Source organism: Arvicola amphibius, chromosome 10 (assembly GCF_903992535.2).
Source record: "Arvicola amphibius chromosome 10, mArvAmp1.2, whole genome shotgun sequence".
In the NCBI taxonomy this organism is placed as follows: domain Eukaryota; kingdom Metazoa; phylum Chordata; class Mammalia; order Rodentia; family Cricetidae; genus Arvicola; species Arvicola amphibius.
The window spans coordinates 27,457,152-27,482,835 of record NC_052056.1 but is presented as its reverse complement, the minus strand read 5'-3'; positions in this window follow the sequence as shown (position 1 = coordinate 27,482,835).

The window sequence follows — 25,684 nt, the reverse complement described above, 5'->3', positions numbered from 1 at the left end:
TGTGCTTATTCTCTATTTTCGCTTCTATTTCAGGACTCATCTTTGAATGAATGTTGGTTTATTCAATGCTGACATTTGCTCCTAAATCCTATGCATATATGTTTCTGGCCTTCAAATTTGGAATTTAAATCCCCTTTCTAAAATACAAGTAGGATGGATGGTTGATATGAATTTATATTAACAGTTTAGTACTTAGTAAAAATAGAGGATTTGGAGGAAATGCCATAGCCATGTACAAACTCACATCCATGAGGATTTTCTTTGTGCATAATGAAGTCTGTGAATTCAAAGTCAGTGTCTCCATTTAGCATTTTCTTTGGCACATTTCCGGTATGTGTTATGCCTTCTCAAAGCTATCAGTTTGTGCTTCCTGACTGAGTCAACTACTTTTGAATGTTCTCGTTCACATTTGTGTGTTGACTCTGCCCTCTCTACATGATTAGTTTAAATAACATTGTCCCTGGGTTGCCAATAATTAGGCAATATTTCACAGTCATCTTGAATCTCAGAGTTTACCTCTTAGTTTCTGCTTTCTAGTTCTTATGTAGTAGTTGCTTCTCTGGATAAAGAACTTCTTTTGTCCCTTATATATGATTTTAAATGGCAATATATATACTATCTTACCTGAAAGATGCACTTACATGAGGTCCATCAGTAGCCTGTTAAAAAAGAGTATATATTTCTCAGAAACTTCTATTGGAAAGGGTTTGCCAAATATTCCATGTAACCCAAAACTTTGTATTTAATTAAATTACATCACTTAATAGAAAAAAGTCATTTGCATAGATGGGACTGCTGTTTTTCCATATGCTTCAGAATTAAGCACAGCCTGAACCATTTTATGTATAGCTTTTTAAGAAATTTTACCTAATATAGAATTAACAGCTGTGTACACTCAGCAGCTTTCCAATACCTGCCTTGCTGAAATATTTAGCTGAACAAAATCATGGATGAGGTGACAGTCACAGGAATTTTTCTTTGTTTCAACTATTAATTGCTAAAGATTTCATAGAAAAATACATGCTGACAAATAAATAGGGAGATTTAATGCACACAAATAAAATACAAAGGATAATGTTATAAATATTATAATACTTTTATTAATAATAAAGTATTCAAAGTTGACCCTTTGTATGTATGTGTGTTACTAGTTGATGAGAAAGACATCTTACATTGACTGAAATTTTTTTTGTTATCTGATTTATTGGCAACCATTGGAAAAATGAGTGGCCTTTGTGGTTGCAATTCATTTTAATCATACTAACCCTCTGAACTTCACTTGATTCATTAATCCAGCCCTGCTTCCCAGTACTGTTCCATTTGAGGCTGGCTTCAACTGCTTCCGAGGCATATGATACACTCAATTCCAGTTGAAATCTGCTCTGTGGAACACTATATTTTTTGACACAGAAACATGCATCATATCATAAATATAGGCTTTTTAAGGAAATAAATTTACAATAAAAATTGAAAAATATCCCAACCATCCTATTCCCCCAAGCTCTTCCCATCCTCCACTTCACACTTTTCTCTCCCCATCTCCCCATCCCCCCATCCCACCCCACCCCCATGTTCCCATTTTTTGTCCGGCAATCTTGTCTACTTCCAATATCCAGGAGGATAACTATATGTTTTTCTTTGGGTTCACCTTCTTATATAGCTTCTCTAGGACTTTTTACGAATTATAGGCTCGATGTCCTTTATTTATGGCTAGAAACCAATTATGAGTGAGTACATCCCATGTTCATCTTTTTGGGCCTGGGTTGCCTCACTCAGAATAGTGTTTTCTATTTCCATCCATTTGCATGCAAAATTCAAGATGTCATTGTTTTTTACCGCCGAGTAGTACTCTAATATGTATATATTCCACACTTTCTTCATCCATTCTTCCACTGAAGGGCATCTAGGTTGTTTCCAGGTTCTGGCTATTACAAATAATGCTGCTATAAACATAGTTGGGATATAGGAAGGGTGGATATGGGAACAAGGAATTATATATCTTAGTTAAGGGAGCCATTCTAGGGTTGGCAGAGACTTGACTCTAGAGGGGTTCCCAGGTGTCCAGGAAGATGCCCCCAGCTAGTTCCTTGGGCAGCTGAGGAGAGGGTGCCAGAAATGTCCAGATCCTATGGCCATACTCATGAATATCTTGCATATCACCATAGAACCTTCACCTGGCATTGGATGGAGAAAATGACAGAGCCCCACATAGGAGCACCGGACTGAGATCTCAAGGTCCTGATGAGGAGCAAAAGGAGGGAGATCATGAGCAAGGAAGCCAGGACCGCGAGGAGTGCTTTTACCAATTGAGACGGTGGGACAGATCTAACGGGAGACCACCAAGTCCAGACGGAATGGGACTGATGGAACAGGGGACCAAACCGGACTCTCTGAATGTGGCTGACGGTGGAGGAGGACTGAGAAACCAAGGACAATGGCAATGAACATGAACTCTACAGCATGGATGGGCTCACTGTGAGCCTTGTCAGTTTGGTTGCTCACCTTCCTGGACTTAGGGGGAGCTGGGAGGACCTTGGACTTAACATAGTGAAGGGAACCCTGATGGCTCTTTGTCTTTGGAGAGGGGTGGAGTGGGGGTATGGGTGGAAGGGAGGGGAGGGAAGGGGAAGGAGGAGGGGAGGAGATAGAAATCTTTAATAAAAAAAATGAGAAAAAAAAAGAAGGTGAATCCAAAGAAAAACAGATATCCTCCTGGATATTGGAAGTAGACAAGTTTGCCAGGCAAAAAATGGGAACTTGGGGGTGGGGTGGGATGGGGGGATGGGGGGATGGGGAGAGAAAAAAGAAAAAAAATTAAAAAAAAATTGAAAAAGAACAAGAATTACACAAATTTATTTCTCATAAATTTGTTACGAAAATTGGAATTTGAGCATATATTTCTTTAATTTCTACATTAAATATTACCGTACATATTTTGAGAAAGTGAAGTATAATATTAAGTTAAGCTAAAAATATTTTCTGTGCGATTATACTAAATGATTAACATTTTAGCATTTTTGAGATTATAATTGCATTGTTTCTTGACATTTCTTCCTTAAAATCCACGTTTACTGTCTTTTACTATTTCAAATTAATAATCTTGCTTTCTTTATTACATCAAGATGGATATAGACATATGCATCTATGCTGTTATATATGAAAATACAACATTCTCAATATGTATAAAATACTTACATATATATACATATATATATATATATGTATACATATTCATAGCTGACAATCTAATACTGAATTACTACTTGGCAGAATCTTCCCTGAAGATGATTAATTCTTCTCTCAGCAATCTATCATTGCCTACAGATCATTGTCTAGGGATGAGATCTTCTGAACTTTTCCTCTTTTACATCCTCATGTCTATTGTGTTGTCCTTTGTCAGGCCATGTTTAAGTAGCCATTGTGGAGTAACTTCAGGGGTATAACTCTAGCATCTCTCTAGAAGGCATGATCTCACAGCACACTACTTGTTTCTCTGGTTCTTAAAATCTCTCAGCCCCTATCTTCCACATGGATAATTAAGCCTTAGGTGCATAGGGGGCGTTTATCAGGCAATACTTCGGTACTGAATTCCACATCTCTTCATTTGATCATTATGATTTTCTGTAATACTCTCTGTCATGTGTAAAGAGAAGGTCATAATGATTTTCTGTAATACTCTCTGTCATGTGTAAAGAGAAAGTTCTTTGATGAATGGTGAGAACTCCGCTTATCTCTGGGAACAAGAAGAAATGTTTAGAAAGATTAGGGAATTATTTTGGTTTACTAAAGTGGTGCTTTTTGATATTCCATCAATAGCTATCATCTCACTCACTCTAGTGAGTCTAGGTGTCTGGCTAGATTTCCTTTACAAGACCTGAGTTTCTTCTTGTTGACTGGCTCTTAAATACAATTAAGGGGTCCTTAGCTACCACTGAGGAACAAACCTCAATGCATCTTAGGACATGATGGCATGCTGATAACTTTTGTAGCTCATAGGTATCAGAGATGAGTAAGTTAATTTGCTCTTTGCTTAATTTGAAGTCTGTAAAATTACTCTGTTACCTTAAAGATAATTCTCAAGGAGGAGACATTCCAATCTATGTCTGAAGTGCATGGTGTTCTCAGCAATGGAACTTTCCTTCTCGAGGAGAAACAAAGGCCAAAGCAATATCATATCTATTAAGGGAGTCTTATAGCTAACCTTGAAAAATGATTCCATAAAAGGCTACTTTTGCCAGCATTGAGTCTTGTTCAATGATATTTTGATCTTGGAGGAAGCATAACCAGATCAGATTAAATATACCCTCCACAAGCATGTAATTATATATGCATAGATATAATTCCTCAAGACTTTTCAGACATCCTTTCTGTTGCTTTACTATTGTTTCTCCTGTATTTCTCCCCCCTTCTTTATTTAAATCTCCCCTTTATCCATTTCTCTTGTCATATTTTGTTTGTGTTCTGACATATAAATCTTGCCTGGAGATCAGAGGGTGGAATTAGCCACTAGTAAACTATAGAGTTCTGGAGGTTTGTATAGAAAGACAGGAAGTGATAAGGAAGTGATAATGGAGACAGAAGCTTGGCCTTTTTTGGTTTGGCATAGTATTCCACAGGATATATGAACTATTTCATTTAACTATTAATAATGAAGGCCATTTAATTTATTTTCATTCCCAAACTGTTGTGAATATCAACAATGATCATTCTTAACCGAGTATCATTGCAATTGAGTCCTAAGTCCTTTCAGCACATGCTAAGGAGTGGTATACTTGGCTCATACAGTAGAAGTATTCATTTCATTTTAAGGATTCTCCACAATGATTTCTAGAGTGGCTAGATCAGTTAAAAAGCCACCATTAATGAATGAAGGTTTCCTTTTTCTCACACAATCTCTAACATTTGTGTGTTAGTTGTTTTCTTTATTTTTCTCATTCCTACTGGGGTAAGATAAATTATCAAAGTTGTTCTGATTGAATTTCGTTATTTGCTACACATAATGTTTAGTTTTGAAATGATTTCAAACCATTTTTTCTTGTAAAAATTCTGTTAAGAGTACAGCTTCTCAAAACTGTTTTTTTTTTACATTTACAAGTGATGAGTTAAAATGCATTGTAAATATATTGTGTAAAACATATTTCAAGGACACAGATTTTCCTCATTTAACAACTAGTGAAGATTCAAATTATGAGAGGGGTTCCAACATAAGACAAAAAAGTGCTCACAAACTGTATATAGCTTCCTTACGATTTTAACATGCCCAGTAATATACAGTATTAATGTATTCTCTCTGCTAAGAAACTTCAAGGCTGGACTCTTGCACAAGTACATGGAACATTGCCAGCAGGTAGGAGCCACTCACACATACCTTGTGCTCTCAGCATTCACGGATGTAAAGGATTCAAACTTTCCATCATTTCTACCAACATAGGAAATTAGAAATTCATTAAAAAGAGATGAGGCAATACAAGGACCAATTTCTTAATTTTGTTTAGAAATTCTTTGACTACATGGATCTTTCTTTAGATCCTTATGAATTTAGTAAAATCTTGCATTTTCACATTTAAATATTTTTTGTTTTTAATTATCCATATCAGTCTATGTTTGTTTGTGTAGAGGACTGTGCTCCTGAGTTGCTGATAGGTGTCATATGAAAGTTGTGAATCCTGGAAGCTGGTTGTGAGACTCCAGAAGTAGATGCTGGAAACAAATTTGGGTATTCTGCATAAACAATATATGTTTTAAATAACTGAGACAACTCTTCAGTAGGGGAATTTTGTATTTCTAACAATAATCAAAAATTTCAATTACTTATAAATTTAATATTTTAATTAGAATTATCAATTCATATTTTAATTATAGATATTATTTTAGATGACTAGTAAATTCAGAAAAGATGACAATTTAAAAAGTAATGAGAAGTCAATCAATCTCATAACTTTTCACAATACAGAGAGGTAGTGGGATATGCTGCCTCCTTCTACTATAGCCCTTCAATCACTTGTTTGGTTATTATATTTGAAAAACTGTTCATAATTCAGTGAAGTGTTATTTCTTTTGTCTAAAGTATCCATTCAAAATATGACCCCTGGAGAGCCAAAAAAGCCATAATATATTCTGTGCTTTATTAACATTCCAATGAAGCAGAATCAATTGAGACACATTACCAGTTAAAAATTTCGAAGTTATAAGAGTTAATATACAATCTTTAAATTAGTTTTGTACTGTGTAAGCTGGTTATGAAGGAAAATAAGTTTTATAAGATGGAACAAGTTCAAATAGTGCAATATGTTTACACTGGTTTGTTAGTATAAACTGACTAGATATATTAGAATGATTTAATAACTTTCATATAATACAATGACTAATTTCTATTTAATTTCCAGCATTTTTTACGTTATATTCTTATTGAAGCAAATTTAAGATTAGAAGATGCCAAGAAAGTTAGATAAATGTTAAAAGAACAGAAAGTAGGTGAATGCTGTCATCTAAACAGATTGGCACATGTTTGCAAGTTTTGCTGTCTCGATTCAGAGTTCCTGCATTGTCTATTAAATTCCACTGAAACCTGAAGAAGCATGGAGTTGGGGACAGAGGTGTTACTTTTAATGGAAACAAGGGTGACTTCAATGAATTAGAACTCACTTTCATATCTCTGAAGCTGCCTCAAAAATAATAAGTAGAATTCCTATATAATGACTTTTAGATGACTCAATTAAATGGCCTGATAATTGCTCACTTTTAGGATGTAATTACAGTTTCTAATTTTTGTAACTAAAAGAATTTTTCCCATTTGTAAAATTATTCAAAGTGCTTTATATTCATAAGTCATCATAGATACCACTTAAATTAACAAGAACACCCAGAAAAATAATTCAGTGCCAAAAATAACGTGTCCTAACACCTACTCCAGGATTCATAAATATTGCACCACACAATGTTCTTTTATTACAAACACCTTTAAAAATCCAAGTCATGGTTGGAATCTTTCTTGTACCCAAAACTTTATCAGTTAAAGTTTTTCATTATTAAGTACTCATATTTTTGTTCTTCAGTAACACATTTTAGTTAACAGAAATAAAAGGTGATAATTTAAGCAATAATTTCAAAACCATATATTTTATTTAGACAAATATTTTCTTATCCATTCTTTTAGCCTGGGCCTTTTTATAGGTGAATTGAGCCCATTGATATTAAGTGACATTAAAGACCAGTGGTTGTTAACTCTGGTTATTTTTTCTGGTGGTAGAGTTTGTGTGTTTCCCTTTTTAGAGTTGTGCTGGTGGAGGGTTGTCAGATGTTTGTCTTATTATGGCAGTTGTTGGCTTTCTTGGTTTGTGATTTTCCTTCTAGTATTTTCTGTAAGGCTGGGTTTGTGGCAATGTATTGTTTAATCTGTTTTTGTCCTGGAATATCTTTTTTTCTCTATCGATGGTGAATGCAAGCTTTGCTAGATATAGTAGTCTGGGCTTGCATCTATTGTCTCTTAGTGTCTGCAGTACATCTATCCGAGACCTTCTGGCTTTCATGGTTTCCATTGAAAAGTCAGGTGTGATTCTGATAGGTTTCCCTTTATATGTTACTTGACCTTTTTCCCTTACAGCTCTTAATATTTGTTCTTTATTCTATATGTTTTGTGTTTTATGGTGAGGGGATGCTTTTTTGGTATTTTTTCAAGACAGGGTTTCTCTGTAGCTTTGGTGCCTGTCCTGGAACTAGCTCTTGTAGATCAGGCTGGCCTCAAACTCAGAGATCTGCCTGCCTCTGCCTCCCGAGTGCTGGGATTAAAGGCATGTGGAACCACCGCCCAGCTTGGGATGCTTTTTTTTTTTTTTGATCCAGTCTATTTGGTGTTCTGTATGCTTCTTGTACCTTATAGGAATATCCTTCTTTAGGTGGGGAAAGTTTTCTTCTATAATTTTGTTGAATATATTTTATGGGCCTTTGAGTTGTAACTCTTCTCCTTCTTCTACTCCAAATATTCTTAGGTTTGGTCTTTTCACAGTATCCCCGATTTCCTGGATGTTTTGTGTTAAGAATTTGTTAGATTTGTTTTGTTCTTTAATCAGTGAGTTTATTTCCTCTGTAGTATCTTCAGTGTCTGAGATTCTTCTATCTCTTGTATTCTGTTGGTAATACTTGTCTCCGTAGTTCCTGTTCATTTACCCAGATTTTCCATATCCAGCCTTCCCTCAGTTTGTGTTTTCTTCATTACCTCCATTTCATTTTTCAAGTCTAAGATATCATGTTACACCTCTCAGAATGGCTAAAATCAAAAACACCAATGATACCCTATGCTTGAGAGGATGTGGAGTAAGGGGAACACTCATCCATTGGTGGGAATACAAACTTGTGCAACCACTTTGGAAATCAGTATGGTGTTTTCTCAGGAAACTGGGAGTCAAACTACCTCAGGACCCAGCAATTCCACTCTTGGGAATATATCCAAGAGATGCCCAATGATACTACAAAAGCATTTGTTCAACAATATTCATAGCAGCATTATTTGTAATAGCCAGAACCTGGAAACAACCTAGGTGCCCCTCAATAGAAGAATGGATAAAGAAGATGTGGCACATATACCCTTTAGAGTTCTACTCAGCAGTAAAAAAACAATGACATCTTGGATTTTGCATGCAAATGGATGGAAATAGAAAACCCTTTACTGAGTGAGGTAACCCAGACCCAAAAAGAGGAATATGGTATGTACTCACTCATAAGTGGATTCTAGCCATAAAAAAGGACATAGAGCCTATAATTTTTTATCCTAGAGGAGCTAAATGAAAAGGTGAACCCAAAGAAAAGCATATTGTTATCATCCTGCATATTGGAAATGGACAAAATTGTCAGGCAGGGGTTGGGAGCATGGGGGTGGGGGTGAGGTGGGGATAAGGGGAGATGTGGGGAGAGAAGGGAGGAGAGGATAGGGAGAGCTTGAGGGAATGGGATTGTTGGGATGGAGGAGGGGTGGTTGGGGGAACAGGGAAGTATATATCTTAATTATGGGAGCCATGTTAGGATTGGCAAAAGTCTGGACTCTAGACAGTTTTCCAGGTGTCCAAGGAGATGTCCCCAGCTTGTTTATTAGGCAGCAGAGGAAAGGGTGCCTGAACTGGCCTAGTCCTATAGCCACACTGATGATTATCTTGCATATTACCATAGAACCTTCATCTGGTGATGGATGGAGATAGAGACAGAGACCCACATTGGAGCACTGGACTGAGCACCCAAGGTCCTGATGAGGAGCAGAAGGAGGGAGAACATGAGCAAGGAAGTCAGGACCGCGAGGGGTGGGTTCACCCACTGAGACGGTGGGACAGATCTAACGGGAGATCACCAAGACCAGTTGGAATGGGACTGATGGAACATGTGATCAAACCAGACTCTTTGAATGTAGCTGACTGTGGAGGCTGACTGAGAAGCCAAGGACAATGGCAATGGGCTTAGATTCTACGGCATTGATGGGCTCTGTGTGAGCCTTGTCAGTTTGGATGCTCACCTTTCTGGACTTGGGGGGAGTTGGGAGAACCTTGGAGTTCCCATAGTGTAGGGAACCCTGACTGCTCTTTGGCTTGGAGAGGGAGGTAGTGGGGGTATGAGTGGAGGGGAGGGGAGGGAATTGGGAGGGGGGGAGGAGATGGAAATTTTTAATAAAAATAAAATTATTTGAAGATTTTTATCTTCTCTTTTTCTTTCCTCTTATCTGCATTTCATTTTTAATTCACTTGAGATGATACTAAAAAAAGTTAAGTCTTGTTTAGAATCATTTTGGACTAAGAAACTGTTACTTACCTAATCTAAAACTTTATTTGATTTTTTTCATGTTCTTCTAGAATCTTCACACTATTTTTGCCACATTGAAATTTATGGACACAGTGTTCAGAAAGAGTGATGCAGCTTATCATCCCATTAACACTATTTACTTTATAATCCTTGTTTACACCATTAGTCCTAAAACATGAGAATGAATGCAAACAAAGAGGAAAATAACCCCAACAATATATTCAGATTATTTGAAGAAAAAAGATATATTTGTATAATGATTAGAATTGGTGAATTCATTAAGGATAATGGTGAGCCTGGACTTTGTGTACATGATTCTTCGGAAAGTTGGTGAGCTATGACTGCATCATGTGAAAGAAACAGAGAAACTTTCACCAACATGGCACCATACTGAGAGAGGACACAGCTCTTATAAGTAACATAATGTACAGTTATAGTAGTTTTGTAGGGGAAAGGATACTCTAGCATTTTCATTAGGAATTTGTAGGTCATCTTTGTTCAACACTTACTTCTGGCATAAACAAATGTCATGCAAATAGTAGTGTCTCCATTTATAAAAGCCTGTATATATTAAATAAGGTTTGTTATATTAGCTAAAAGGATATGATAAATTGTAACTCTTTCTTACAAGTAAGGGGAAATAATACAAAGGCCCCTCTTGCTGTTTTCTCTATGATGTGCTATGACTGAACATTTGCTTACACCTCTAAAAAACAACCTAGTATTTCATGTAAAAAACAAAGAAGTCCTTGATAATAAACTTCAATTTTGTGATTTCTTATCCATTTTACTTTTATTGTATTGATTTGTTGATTTGTTACCAAAGACTCATTTCATGCCTCAGTTATCCCTATCTTGAAAACTTTTGTGCATAATTTACCCCTAATATTTTATTTTATGTATTTGAAATTAATGAGCCCAAATATTACAAAATCTAAAACACTAACTAAACAGTCTGTGCTATATTAAGGCTTGTTGATTTATTATGTGTCTCTATCACACATATATATGGGCACACAAAATTCACAACAACGTGTGGATTTACTTTTCTTCTCACCATATAATTTGGTTTATATGAAATATTTACTATTAAAAGGTAAACAGGCAAAGATAGAAAATATCTAACTGGCAAGTCAGTCTTAGAAGCATCCTAGAGAACTGATAAGTTTATAGACCCTAACTAACCAATCCTGCTTTAATTAAAACACGAATGAAGTGTGCATTTACCTCAGTATAAGAAAAACATTATTACTCAAATAATGTGAGCAAACTCTTGTATATTAAATTACATTTTATAATATATAATTATGTCTAGTAGCATATAATGTGAAATATTTTGCATATATATTTAAATGTATTCTTAATGTATCTCCCCTCATAGTTTTTAAAGGATATAAAACCTTAAGAGGAAATAGGTAGTTCATGTAATGTAACCAACTTTGGTTATTCCCTTTATTCAAGGTTTCTTCTTTCAGCTCACCTAGGATGTTTACTTAACAGATACTTATTTCTGACATTTATTTTGCTTTTTAACACAACTGACATTTGAAACAGAATACCATATTTCATTATAGATTCAATTAAATTTAGTAACATTCAGATTGCCAACTCCTCCTAATGTTTGTGAAGATAAAATTGAGAATGCCTCAGTGATGATAAAGGGGAAAGTATTCACTTGAAGTTATTGATAGAATAAAGAGCTGCGTTAGAAGGATCTAGGTAGCACAGGCATTGAGATAAACAGTTTCTAAATGGGACATCATGAATCTAATAATTATCTATACCAAGATAATTCTCACTATCACTACAGTAAAGATGTTGTCTACAAAGTGCAAAAATTTTACAGCCTTATATTGGACAGAGTATCTAGAATATATGAGGAATTCAAATAATAAAAGCACCAAGCAAGCAAACAATCTACAAACACAGTCACAAAATCATTGGCCTACAACCTGTTCTGCATTCAAAATATGCTAGAGCAATGGTGGCACTGAATTTATGAGAGTGTTCAACAAATTTTTCATTTCACCATAGACTCACTTGACAAGAATGGACTCCTACCTGATTCTGATTGAGTAACCAAGAATCAGAGACTAGATTGATTAGAATCGTACGGTCAAACCAAATGAAAACTGCTTTAAAACATCGATAAAATTTCTCATAATTATATTCTGCTACACTAATAGATCAGGGCAGGTCATTATACAGGTATCATCAGAGAGGTTTATCTGGCAGCAGATGCAGAGACTTGCAGGCAAAAATTATCTGAGGGATGGTAAAAATTTGAGGCCTCCATTAAATCTCTCCCTGCCCTCTTCCCCCAGAGCTCAGGGAATCCCACAGAAAAGGAGGCAGAAATATTTTAATATCAGAAAGGATGGATAACATCAGGAGAAAAAGGCCATCTGAATCAACTAAGCAAGGAAAATATAAGCTCATAGAGACTGAAGCAGCATGAACAAGGCTTACAAGGGTCTACACTAGTGCCTCTGTCTATATATTATAGCTATTAGCTCAGTATTTTTATAGGATTCCTAACTTTGAGAATGAATTAGTCTTTGACTCTTGTGCCTACTCTTGGGGCTCTTTTCCCCTGTTGGGTTGCTTCATGTAAATTATATATGAAAGTTTTTACCTTGTCTTATTTTAACAAATTTATTATTACCTCTTAGAAGACTGTTCTTTCCTAATGAGAAACAGAAATGCAGTTGATCTGGAGGTCAATGGAGTTGAGGAAAAACTGGGAAGAGAAGAGAAAGTAAAAACTATAATCATGATATACTGTAAAAGAAAGGAAAATATTTTCAAAAAAAATCTGTTTGAAGCCACAAAAAACAAGAAATAAAAATAGAATATCAAGCTAAAATACTCTTTAAAAGAACTGCTACAAAATGCTTAAAGGTGTTCAACATTCTTAACCACAAAAACATGAAATTTATAATTTATTTGAGATTTTTGTCTTATTCTCATCAAAATTGCTACTGTAAAAAATGAAAAATATTGTTGACACATTGATGAAGAATTTGGGAAAGAAAACTTATTTGGTGTTGTTGGAATACAAACTAGCATAGCTTCTGTAGAAATCAATGTAGAAGTTCTGCAAAAACTAAAAAGAATATATCATATAATGCTGTTATCACACACCTATGTACATACCCAAAAGTCACCATATTTTCCTCTGGATATACCTGTTCATGTGTGTTTGCTGCTGCTCTGTACAATGCCCATGGGGAGAAGTGCCCTAGATATCCACCAACTGATGAGAGAACAGTGAATATGTGATGTACTTAAACAACAAAATCTTACTCAACTACTAGGAAAAATGGAAATACAAAACTCAAAAGTAAATATATAGCATCAAAAACAATCATCCTGAGCAAGGAAACTCAGACACTGAAAGGCAAATGTCAAGTATTTTCCACTTATTTTTAGGAAGTCTTTAAATCTTCAAACATCTTTGATTCATCTGTAATATGCATATACTTCAGGAAACTAAGGGACTATGGAAAGAGTTATCAAGGGAGGAGAGAAAGAATTCACTGGAATAAAGATTTAAAAGAGAATAATGGTGTAGAAGCAGTTAAACTGGGGTGGGGGAGTGGTTGGTAGTGTATAAAAGAGAGTGTGGAAAAAGACAAATAACACTAAAGAACTTTTTAAAAAACATATAGGAGCCTACATCTGCAGAAATCTTCTCTATCATCTATCTATCTATCTATCTATCTATCTATCTATCTATCTATCTATCTATCTATCTATCTATCTATCATCTATCTATCTATCTATCATCTATCATCTATCTATCTATCATCTATCTATCTATCTATCTATCTATCAATCATCTATCTATCTATCATTTATCTATCTGCTTATCATCTATCTATATCTATCTGTATTCATACACACACAACACAACACACACACACACACACACACACACACACACAAGTTGACTGCAGTTATCTTATAACAGGTTTAAGGATCCTATTAGAAATCAAAACCATACAAGTAATAGCTATGAGGTGTTTTTTGTTTCTATATTTGTTTTATCTTATCATTTTGTTTTGGTGGGGCGTTTTATTTTTTGAGTTGTTGGGCAATGAGGATATTTAAAATTATAGGTTGTATCATTACTTTTGATACCTTCCAAAACTTATTTGAAGAATGATTTGCTGAAGATATCACACAATTAACTAATGGAACAAGAAGAAATCCAGCTGGTATGCAGTTAATTACTTTATCCCTACTATCTAACTTCTGAGTGCTGGGAGGTACTCTGAAAACTACTAGAAGGTGAAAGTAGTCACCAATCACACCCAGCTATGAGCTGGTAAGCTACAGTAATGATTCCTTTGGGAAGACAAACTTTCTGGTGCAATAATGGCACAAACATGGGAACAATCAACCACTTTCCCAGTGGACCTACATCGTATTCCACAAGATAAAATTCCAACCTTTCACCATTATTGCTCTAAGAAACTAAGGCTACACAGGTCATATGTGATATAGGAGAACCTATTCTATTGTGTTGCTAAAATACCATAGTATTAAACTAAGTCCTAATGATTTAATATTCTGCTAATAGATCAATGCATCTTTCAACTGTCTTCTGAACAGCTTTTCTTTGCAGTAGGTAAGTTGTTGACACAGTAACTTAAAACTGGTCAAAGATCAGAGTATGTGAAATTATAAAATGCTATCTATAAAAGGCACATTTATAACTATTTTCTAAGTTCTAAAAGAAGACAAAAAGTAAGGTATTGAGGAAATCTGTTATTACAAGGAAACAATATATTCTTTATGCACCAAGAAATTACCCATGTGAACCTGTGGTGGTTGTAATAGTATGCACAAACCTTAAGTAAGCCTTAGTAGGTACACATCTCAGTACAGAGAGTGTAGCTGAGCTCAATGCCACAGTGAGTTGTGAAATTATTGACAACAGTTTGCTTCTGGGAGAGGGAGAGCTGGTTTTCTCTCAGAGTGTTAGCAATGGTAAGTCTAGTACACTGCCATGAAAAAAACACACATTCTAAAACATGTGAGCATCACAAATTGGTTTTGAAAGATAACTAATAACAAAGTACTCAAAGTTGTATTAGTATGAAAGAGGGAAGAGAATCAGGAAAATATTAGAGCAGGGTTATGATTATGGTCAAATGCATTGTATGAAACTCTTCCATAACTAATTACAAGAAATTTTATTAAATTTCATGCCACATATTAGATCAATAAAAATTAGGCAAAATATAGAATTATTAATTAATAGTTTATTATTGGGAAAAATTTCAAGTGAATCAAAATACTTAAAATAAGTTTAAAATTTGCAAGTACTTTGTACCTATTTAAAGATAGGAGGAAAATATAGGTCAGTTTATGAGCATATCTTGCAGAATTACTAATCATAATAGACACAAAGCATGTTTGATATTTAAGATATTTTAAGAAAATAATTTATTATCCTAGATAAAATCATATTATTTTAGATGCAAAATATTTGTGATGGTAATTGTGTGTGTCATGCTGCTATGTATTCAAATGGTGCTTCTGGGTTAATCTAATGGAACCAAACCACATTTTGAGTGATCTTTGTGGCCCTGTTGACAATAAGCATTGGAAGTTAATCATGTAAGGACTTGAAACATGTAACTTTAATAAGTTTCTGATGCAACTAATTTATATTTCAATGTAATTAAATTGGAAAACTATAGTCTCATAATTAAATATAATAAAGTAAATATGAAAATGTTTCAAGGCATGGAGGAAAACAGGATGAGTGGTTTTAATATGCTTGTTTTTCTAGTAAAGGGACATTATGAGGTCTTTCAAATATTGTTAACATGCATGCTTAAACATGATGGTAGATATGCTGTTTTAAGCAGCAACACATCATCCTGTACTAGCCGTCTTCCCCTTTTTTATTGAGAAAATAATTGGTATGACTATTTTGTATTGATATTTATTATTATTATCATTTGTAAACAATAGCCAATCCTTATTTGAGAGCTACAGAATATGTAAATGTCATAGCCCATTATATCCCCCTCTTCTTCACTCTTATTCATCTTTTTCTGGCTCTCTCCTTTCTTCATATCTTATTACTGCCCCATGTACTCCTACTTGAAGTTCTGAGTGACACTTAACCTTTTATAGTACCTATCCATTAATATATTATAATTCAGTAATTCTGATGTTGAAATTAAGGGGAAAAGTCAGCATGTTTCATTTTTCTTATTTTGAACTCTATGATTTTTGGATAAAGGCCATTTTATTCAAGACACTAGAATGAAATTCTTTTATTTAGCAGTGCTAAGCATAAAATAGCATTCCAAGCCACTATTGGCATTTCATGACAACTAATTACAAGCTTTCCAGAAAAGCAGAGGAGTTTCTGTATTGGAGATGAACTTTGAGCTTTCTCACAGACCTTTGATACATTGTGGCATAGAATTATCAAAAGAACTTTCAAATGCCATCTGTCTTCCATCAATATCAATATTAACTAATACACATAGCCCTAACATCTTTAAAATATTATGTTGATTCACTTTACTAACTTTGAGATAGGATCAGACTTTAATTCATTTGCATAACCTCAAGCATTTAAAATATAATTAATATACATACAACCAGACAACTGCTGTTTAAATAATAGCATTATGTATTTATACTGAAAAAACAATGGGTTTATAGATAAACTCTATGTGCATAATCATGGACACAATTATAAAAATTGCAAATTCTCATTTTTATTTTGTGACCTTAGATTTGACTGTGAAAATCAAGTAAATATAAAATAATTATCACTAAAATATAGGTTAAGAATAAAAGTTAGATCGAAATTCTATTATAGATTAAACATTCAATAAAATATTTTTCTAGTAATTTTAAAATAACTGACTGATGAAACAGCATTGATATTTATAGAAAGATCAAATTATCTTATTATTATTCTTCAAAAATATTAATTTTATTCCTAAAATTATTTTAGCAGGGATTTGAAATTGATAAGAGGAATGCTTAATAATATATATTCTGTTCTCATTGAAGTTGTGAGTTGTGATAAAATCCCATGAAAAATTTTAACCCAACCTATAAAAGAGCATAGAAAAAGGCTATAAGGCTTTTTTATGAAAAAATCTTTTGTGTGTGTTTTGATGTCCCTTTTCTGTTATACTCACGTTTTGATAATTATACATCTGGCAGCTATGTTCTGTGTTTAATTCAATATGTATTTTATCTTGCAGTTAAATAATTTTCACAATATAACAGACAATTAAACTTTCATATATTACTTTTACACTAATAACATTTTCACTAACAGAAACTTATCTAATAAGGCAGTTCACTTAATCTGTGAGACCATATTTAAGGTGCTCATATACAAGGAGGGATATGAAGCTTTCTGGAAATCTTCTATTTCTAAAATAAAATTTTCCAATCTTTAATTTATTATTTTTCTCTATCAAATTTTCTAGTTATATTTGAAAACTCAGAAAAAGTAAAAACAATACCAAAACTTACCAAAATAATTGGAAAATCTAAGCAGTCAATTAGTAATATTACCATTAATATTGACAACACTCATATGAATTAGGAACTAAATCAATTACTACCAATTTGTAGAGAAAGAAATCAAATGTAAATTAGGGCTTAAGTATCACAAAATTGTTGTCATGGAATGTTTTTCTGAAGTGAAAAGTTCTTAATCATATCTACCCCATCACTCTGTTTAGATCTCACCTATTTATGTATCATTAAACTCATGCATGTTTTTCTTTACTGAAGAAAAATATTTTGCAGTTTTTTTGATAGTTGTATTTCTTCTGTTTGAAGTGGTGATATTTGTCTAAGACTAAGCTACTTACTTATTAACCAGCATTCACTTGCAAATTCCCCAAACATATGTCCATCCAATTTTGTCTCTTCTTGAATAACATGTGTTTTTCCATGATTTTCATCCATAAGAATTTGGACATGACTGTGAATTAAAAGGAACAACTAAAGCTGTATTTACTGCTAAAGAGCACCATGTACCTACCATCCTAACTTTCTTCAGGTCAGCAAATCCTGGAAGCTATAAAAAAATACCCATTCTTATTGTCATGTCTTAAGTTTAATCCTGAAGTCATTACTATTAACTTACTCTTAATAATAGTTTTATTTACCATTCAGCTACATTAATAGGAAAATCCCTTTTTCTCATGGAACTTTGCACACTGAACTCTATTGTTAAATAGTGCTTGAAAAACATTTCCATGAGCATTCTGGACGAACAGAGGATTCCAATTATTCAAACCTAAATGTCTTCCACATTTCTGTAGTCATTCCCTAGAGAATGTTTTGTCACATCTCTAGCTATGGCTGATTAAAAACTGTCAATGACACTTTATCTTTTAATTACTAATTACTCTAATTTTACACATGGCCACATGATCTTATTACTAACTAAGCATATCTTTAGTAGTGAATATTAAAGTTCTAATCATAACTAATTGCTACTTTTTTGAAAATTAAATTGATTTTTTGTGTTTGAGTCTTTTGGCTTTGTGTATGTTCATTCATCAGATATACTTCTGGTATTCATAGATGTCATAAGAGAACATTAGCTCTCCTCTTACTGAAGTTATGTATCAGTGATCACAGATGTGGCATCACACAAGTTCTAAGCCAAATTGGACATTTTAGAATGGTATTTTCTATGTCCATTTTATGTTAGAAGTAAACTAAACTTTTCTAAAATGTTTGATTAAAATCTAGTTTTGTAGAGATGCAATTTTAACATTACCACACTGTTAATCAATCTTATTTTGCTGATAAAATGAGTATGTTACTTAGTGAACTGTTAAAGTCAAAGCAAATAAGAATTGACAGAAGATGGAAAGAGAGTAAAATTGTCCTTTACTGTTGTTTATAGAGTCACCCAAGTATTTCAGAGCAATTGTCTGTAGGTGACAGAGTTTGAAACCGAGAATTTCGGTTAAGTTGCAGAACTGAAGGTATGTAGTTAATCTGCACAGAGTTAACATAAAACTGTGGTTTGCTGGTGTAGTTATGTGAGGTGGTGGAAAATGTGTATCATGAGCCACAGCATGAAGATTTTCCACAGAGCCATTCTTAAGAAATTTCAAAATAAGGTTGTTTGATGAATTATTTTGAATTTCTATATCTGGAAGCTCTAAAATTCTGTTTGAAGACTAGGCATTTATATTAAAAATATGTTTATTACAAATAATTATATTTTGAAACAAAATCTTTAAAAACTTCTCTCTCAGATTCTAAACCTTAATAATCTAGTATGAGAATATGGAATGAACAGTGGTTATAATGTTTTCTTTAACCAATTATTTGAATTATCATAACAGTTACTGTGGCTTGTCATGTTTTATACTAGAAATATACCAATCATTTCTTGGATTTTCTATTTTTATAAGGCTACAGAATCATAATCTTTAGCCATGTTAAATGTTATCATCAAAGTTCGAAACACGATGACTGCCAGTTTTCCTTGATATTTCTTCCAAATTCAACTCTGTTTTTTTCATCACAGTCAATAACAAATAATTTCACATAGTAGAAATTTCTTTGGTATTAGACAATTTCACTAAGAGAAACTCATGTCTTTAAAGATAAGTAAATAGGTAATTATTCTGATTACTGAATAAGCAAAAGACCATAAACACCCATAGATTCTTCAATAAGTTCAAAACAGTAGCCTACCCATCAATTTTGTATATGCAAAACCAGAGCTGACCTCTGGTGGCAGATGTGAACATTTTCAGCATTTTTTCAAAATTTCAACTGTAAAGATATTATTTAATTTAGATTGGAAATATTCTTATTTGTAATAGCCAGAACATGGAAACAACCTAGATACCCCTCAATGGAAGAATGGATAAAGAAAGTGTAGAATATATACACATTAGAGTACTACTCAGTGGTAAAAAAACAATGACATATTGAATTTTGCATGCAAATGGATGGAAATAGAAAACACTATCCTGAGTGAGATAACCCAGACCCATCAAAAAAGATGAATATGGTATGTACTCACTCATTAATGAACTCTAGCCATAAACAAAGAACATCAAGCCTATAGTTCACAAGCCTTGAGAAGCCAAATAACAAGGTAAACCCAAATAAAAACATATATAGATCCTCCAGGAAATTGGAAGCAAACAAGATCGCCAAGCAAAAGTTGGGAGCATGGGGATGAGGGTAGGGGTGGAGGTAGGGTTGGGAGAAGGGGAGGGTGGAGAGGGAAATACTCTTTATTATGTATTTCTATTCATAGTAGTAGGCTTCTAACTCAGTGTTATAAGTTGTTTCCATGTAAACCTTGTTGCTTTGGATAATAATTTTATTCAACATGAATAGTGACAAAAACTCAAATGGAAAAGAATTAAGTCATTCATAAGAGAAAAACACTATTTCTCTAAAATTTCTCTTGAAAAACATGTTCCTTCCATATAATATCCAATTATTATACAAACTCTTTTTTTCTGGTTCTTTATTACTTGAAACTATTAGTAACTCTGGAGAAATTCCAACTAATTACTAATAATATCAGCATCAATGCACTAGCCATATTAAAAGTGGGATAACCACAGTATGAGATACTAAAATATGTAAAGAAACAACTGACTTTTGAAAATAATTTGACTTACTGTACAATTAGATTGAATTGTTTTTTTTATTTTAGGAAAACCAGTCAGCTCAAACAAAGTGATAAAAATGAGCTGAGATGAAAACAAGCAACAAGGAATCAGAAAAGCACTGGTTTTAGAATTTGTAGCTTGTCTTCTCTTCTCAAATGGAAAGAGAAATGAAAATCTGCAGCAGCAACTAGAATCAGAGTTCACACCAATGAAAATTACCAGACTTGGTATACACATCAGTAAAACAAATAAAAAATCTGGTAACATTCAATGGTTTGAACTCTGATGTTAGTGGTAGGTTATGGCTAATTTTTTATTAGGCTGTGATTATTGATTTATGGCATCTAATCTGACTTCCCTCACCTTATTGTCATATCTTTTTTTGTTTAGTTTTATGGTACAGTCTATCTAATATTTCCTATTAATATGTATAATTATTTACTATGAATATAACAATTTTTCAAACCTTACCAATTAGTATATCACATAATAAAGTTTACATAATTCATATATTCCAGCTTGACATTGAAATATTTTTGCTTTTATAAAGGAATATCAATAAATGTATATATCATAATCTTAAGTGCATGTTATTTCTTAGAATACATTTGTAAAAATTAAATCAGTATTTTTAAAATAAATGCTTTGATATTTACAATAGTAATTACAATAATAATAACATGCTATACTTTCATTTTTATTTATACCTCATTAATTTTGAAAGAATGCATAAAAGAGTAGAATATTATTTGATTATATCCATATATTTAGTTTAAGAGTAGAATATCTTTTTATTATATTGTTCTATTTAGTTATAATGCCATGAGCATTCTAAATTTATTGTTAATGTTTTAGTGTTTTCTTAAACCACTTTTACATATTTACTTTTGGATTCCTTTTTTTGGAAATTAAAGAGTTTAATTAATTAATCATTATACTTTCATTTTAAACTTCTTTGTTCAATTTTAGCTTATCATTCCTTTATATAAATTTTTCACTATCTAAACTTATAAATTTGTAATTTTGTGTTAATGTGCATTATTTTTAACCTATCGCTTTTTATCATACATATAATTATTACTATTTCTCCACTACATAATTTTACTATTTTTCTTTGATATTTCTATTTCTATACTATAATTTTTCTTTTAAATTAAAGTAATATTTCATCCTTACATTATATGCATGGTACAAATTTAGTGAGACCAATTTTTCTAATTAACAAGTTGAACTTTTGAGTATGGTTTAATATCTTTATTATCAACTTTTTATTCACATAGTTATATTTTCCTAATGTACCCAATGAAATTTTCATTTGACCTAATTCTTTATCAAAGATTATTTGGGTTAATTAAAATCTGTTTTGTCTTATGTCATTCTTTATTTACAAATAAATTGTATTTATGTAAACATGGATTTCATAATATTATTTGTGTAATTTTTGTCACTGTGTGTGTGTGTGTGTGTGTGTGTGTGTGTGTGTGTGTGTTTAGTAAACCTCTTCTGTACCTTCCCTGTTGAAAACTCCAGTCACCAAATCCTAATTATTGCTCCTGGAAGTAATGATGCTTTTATTACTGACATCATTCTTAGGTTTACATTCTTGACACAAGCTTTCTTTCTATTTCTTGCTCAAAACCAACTTTCAATTTCATTTCAAATATATATTAATCCTTTAATTTTGCAAATAATGATTGTTTGTTTATATGACCTGAGAAGTATTCAATGCTTTATTTTTCTCCTGGAAAGATGGATGGTAGTTCACTTATAGCTTAAAATTACTTATGCAAAGTAGTTTACAGTATTGTATACATAAATTTATGATAATATTTATTACTTTTGAATTTATAACATAAAGATTCTTGTCAATTAATAACTGAATTTTAATAGAGATTTTAAAGAAAGTGTACTGAATAAAGAAAAATTTGATACTCTGCAAGTAAGTAATATTAACTGCTAAAATTTCAGTTTCAAATTTAAAATAGGAAAATCAAAGTAATGAAACACAAGTTGAAAGATAATATATAGTATCTTTAATATATATGTGTGTGTTATATAAATTATAATAATGAAGTTAACTTTAAGCTGCTTAAAGCAAAGCTTGGTTTTGAATGTTACTTATATATTATACTATATGTCTTCCCCCAAACACACAAGAAATTTTACCAATGATGGCATGAAAATATCATAGCAGTCAGAAGTTAAGTAAGACAGCTGTGAAAATTGCCTTTTTTATAAGAGAATACCAGTGTACTCATAATCTAATGGGAACTGTGGCTGTCTGCACAAGAGTTGTAAAAGATAAAGCCAATTCAAATTTCCTGATGGAGGGAGAAATAGCTTCACCTTAGAAGCTATTGACAGTAAGTGGATTTGGGGAAAGGAACAGTGGGGTTTTCTTCAGGGCTATTGTTCTTTATAGGTTGTCTTAATTTCTTTGTTTAATTGTATATAGACAATTACATATAAGGAAAATGTTCTACATTAAAGTTTTTTTCACATGAGTTGTTTAATTTTCTATTGTTAAACTGTCTCTAGTACCCTGAGAATAAATATCTGCAAACTGACTCAAAATGTGAATTCATGTACCTTTCCCCAAGAAAAGATAAGATGTTACTGTCTTGCATATATACTTATTTTATTTATCAAATGATCATGAATTTCAACTCTTTGTAAATATAATTGGTTAATTAAATAGACATTTAAGGACTTATTAGGAAACAACAATATTCTGACAGGTGTATATTCTCATTAAAGAAGTACTAAGAAAAATAGAGATAGGTATCAAGGTATAGGTGTACAAATTGCACTATTTTTATGCATTATAAGGACAAAAGTAATCACTTACTGAGAGCAAAATATTGCTCATGAAGTTGAATAAGAAAATCCATTGTAGCCTTTGGTCCTCCAAACAGAACTTTACATGTCCCTCATAAAACACACACACAAAGAAAAAGAGAGAGAGAGACAGAGAGAGAAAGAGAGAGAGAGAGAGAGAGAGAGAGAGAGAGAGAGAGAGAGAGAGAGAGAGAGAAGAGAGAAAATAAATAATATATTTTAAAATGTTTCTTATGCCTTTGGTTTTATATACATAATAAGCTATAAACTTAATAATTTGTCTATTAAACAATTTTTGACAAACAATAACAACCAAATTGTTTTCTAGAATGAAGACTAAATCAGCTATTTCCTACAGTTAAATGTCTGAAACTCCCTTAAAAATGATTTTTGTGTGCTTTGCAGACTTACACTTGCAAAATGTTTTTTCAACAAAATCTCTGAATAAAATGGCCTTAAGCATCCTCTAAGAACAAGCTGCTCTTTGGCATACAACGTTTGACATTCATCCTGCTTTCTTAACTTTATTCATCTGGACTGTGACATCTCACTGAATTTAGCCAGAAGCTACAATATTTCTCTTCCAGAATGTTTTTTATGTACCTCCTGGACCTGGATATATGTTTCCTCACATGCTGACCTTCAACTTCTACTGAGGTCATGTAGACGTTCTATTCCTGGGAAAAGTAAGAGTCATGTAGTATTGAGCAATTAATATGTTTTGTGCTAGACAAATATTGATTCCAAATGACATGCATAGAAAAATAAAAAGTCATGCCTGTTCTGTTCTGTTTAGTGTGTATAAGATTATAATGATTGTAATTGAGAATATATATAAATTTGGAAGTAAAAATACTCTAGTTACCATTTTGTAGGGCACAATATATAATAGTAAATATGTGAGTCAGGACAAATTTATATGTTTAAAATATTTTTAGTATGTTATCAATTTCTCTTTTCAATATGAATCAATGTTATTCATCACCTAAAATAATTTAAAATGTACATAATATTTAAAATTTAATTCTGTATTTTGACAAAACTATCATTCTATGGGGTCAGAGGATATAAGACAAACTAAAATAATAGAAATCTAGAGAAATAGCTAAGTGCTTAAGAGAATTTACAGTTCTTTTAGAGCACCCAGTTTAGGTTTCAAGCACCTAAATTGTGAATGGTAGTTCATCCCACCTGTAACTCACGTTCCATGAAATATGACATACTTTCTGTGGGATAAAGTGCTTGTACATTGTAAAGATTTGTCACACATATTGGTTTATAAAACACTATTGGCCAGTAGCAAGGCAGGAAATATAGGTGGGGCAACTGGACTAAGAGAATTCTGGGATGAGAGAAGCCAGTTGCAACCCAGACACAGAGGAAAGAAGATGAGAATGCCTTAATGAGAAAAGGTACCATACCATATGGCTGAACATAGATAAGAATTATTGGTTAATTTACATTGTAAGAGCTAGTTAGTAATAAGCCTGAGTTATAGGCTAGTTTTTAATTAATATAAGCTTCAATGTGTTCTTTGGAACTGTATGACTGTTGGAGAGGGAGGAATAGAAACTTTTGTCAACATATTACAGATACTCTTTTGACATCCATGTGTAGAAGGCACACACTTGTAGTTCCTATATACATACAAAAGATATACAACAAAATTTCACACACACACATGCACACACACAAACACAAACATATGCATTGATATACACATTTTAATGCATAAAACTATAGCTTTATTTTAATTTTGCTAGCTAAATTTTAAATAATTGGGACTTTTATTATAAAACAATGCTTATTTTAATATTTATATATCTACATTTCTAATATTTGTATTCTTATACATCTACCTTAGTAAAATATATTTCTCTCTATGACATAACATTATTTAGTAATAAATATTTTGCTATATTTATGTTATTAGAGCATGCATTTATAATCTGTTAGTATTCAAGATATTTTTAGAAAATATGATTTTCATTCATCATTTTCAGCAGGAAACCTTTGTTCTATATGTATTTTGTAAAAATATAACTGACAATTATTTGGGGGTGAATATTTTCTTAAAAAGCATACAATATCTGACTTAAAATAGGTAAAGCAGTTGTTCTAGCTACACAAATAGTAGTTATTGAGACATGTTTCTAAAGTATAGGCTGTGTTACAGCTTAAAAAGTTAAATTAGCACTGCATATGCTTGGCTTCCTTGTTACTTGGCTTCCTTGAACCATAGCCTTCTACCATGGCTCTTATTTGTTTGGCTCAAACTCTGATGTAGTGTATTGACAGAATGATAAATCACAGTTTAAACTGGGCATAATACCTGCTTAAATGATCAGTCACTGAAAAGGGGCCAATATCCATACCTTTTCATGCAGGACTGTGAATTTTTTCTT